We start from the raw sequence: 1,763 nt of genomic DNA, 5'->3' as shown, positions 1-1,763 counted from the left end.
GGTCATTAACCACAATGTAGCTGTGTCAGAGAGTAGGGACGCTCGCAGATGAAGGGGAATCATTGCTACAATACCTTCTAATGAAATAGCTGCCATTTGGTTTAACATAGAACCATAAGAACTGCCAGACTGCATCAGACCCATGGTCCAATAGTCCAGTATCCCGTCTCTGATAGCAGCCAGCATCACATTCTTCAGAACCAGGTATAACCTCCATAGCTGACAATTATGAAATAGCTTACCCAGAGGGAAATCCTCTTCCTAGCTACATTAGTAAAAGACGGGTTTATGTATGCCCTTAAGCAAGAAGTCTCATGCTTGTTTGAATCCTGCATTCTGGGCCTCAGTGCAATTTTTGTGGCAATGAGTTCCACAGATTAACTGTGCATTTTGTACAGAAGTCTTTTCTTTCATCTGCTACACTTAGATACCTGGTGAAATTTTAAGTGGGTATGATTATTCCATTCTCTTCATTTTTGTATCTTTAAAAAAGAGTTATTTAGTTAAACATTTTTTGGTAGCTGTTCATCATCTACAGTGATATAGCAGCAGCAGTCACTTTCCAAGCACCCCTTTATGGACAGCGGTAGTTCTGTAGTAGCTTACCTCAGTTTCCCTTCTTTTAAGGCTCTACAGGCTTCTCTCTGTGCAAACACCCCTCCCTAGAGTTGATGTTATTAATATAACCAGAACTCAGTGTCCCAAAATAAAGTCCACAGACTAATTCAGTTTTCTGCTTTTAGCAGGCCACTTCCTACCCTACCTAGCTAGAATCTTATTTCTCCTGGTGTCTCAAACCCTTTTATAACCTTCTAACTCACTATGGCAGCTTCCGCCTTTATAGGGCCCAGGTGTCTTCCCTTAAGCCCAGCTGAGCAGCAGGTAATCAATCACAGGTGCACTGGATCCCCTCTGCACCTTCTTAAAGGAGCCAGCCACACTGTGATATGTGTTAAGAATTGCAAATAACATACAGATGATAAACTGCGTCACTCTTAGCTATGGAACAGGTACACTTTTGCTCTCTGTGTAACAAACTTTGCAGTTTCTAAATCTACTCCTTGCATGCAGAATTGGCAGCCATTTTGTTTTCCCAGCTCAATATAGTCAGAGAAGGCACACTGTGTTCTCTAAGTTATGGCGGAGACTTTACCCTTGTTCTTTCTCTTGGGGGCTGCTGTTCTCCATCTAAAGTAAAGGCCATTCTGGCTGAAAAGCCTCTCTCTGAATTGTGTGGTTGGCAAAACGCAAGATACATTTGTAGCCGTTGCTTTCAAAATTAATTAAAATACATGAATTGAAAAATCAGAGTTGGGCCGGTTAATAAGAGCATGCCAGACAGCCGGGTTTGTTCACTAAACTGCAACGGGTAAGCTTTAGTCACTGCTACATTAAAGCTCGAATCAATCTAAAACCCGTCGTTTAAATAGCCCCTGACCTTTGGAAAGTTCACCACCCGATCACAGCTTTTCAGGGCCTATCTCTGTGCCACAGATGAGAACATATTTTAGCTGATTTCATGCTCCCTGGCTGTGTTTGCATCCTGTGTAACGGGACTTGCAGGAGAGAGATCTGCCCTGTGTCATGAGGCAGTCTCCAGCAGAACATGCCCAAGCATATTCTCTCTTCGAACAGGCCAGCCTGAAATCTGCAGATCTAGGAACTCTGCATTGTGGCAGGGGTTAAATCCATCAACAGGCTGCACACTGAAGACCTGATTTTCAGAAGGGTGGAGCACCCACAGCTCCCCCTGATTTCAGCTG

The sequence above is a fragment of the Lepidochelys kempii genome, chromosome 21 (assembly GCF_965140285.1).
Source record: "Lepidochelys kempii isolate rLepKem1 chromosome 21, rLepKem1.hap1, whole genome shotgun sequence".
NCBI lineage: Eukaryota > Metazoa > Chordata > Testudines > Cheloniidae > Lepidochelys > Lepidochelys kempii.
Note: the sequence above shows the minus strand (reverse complement) of the source record.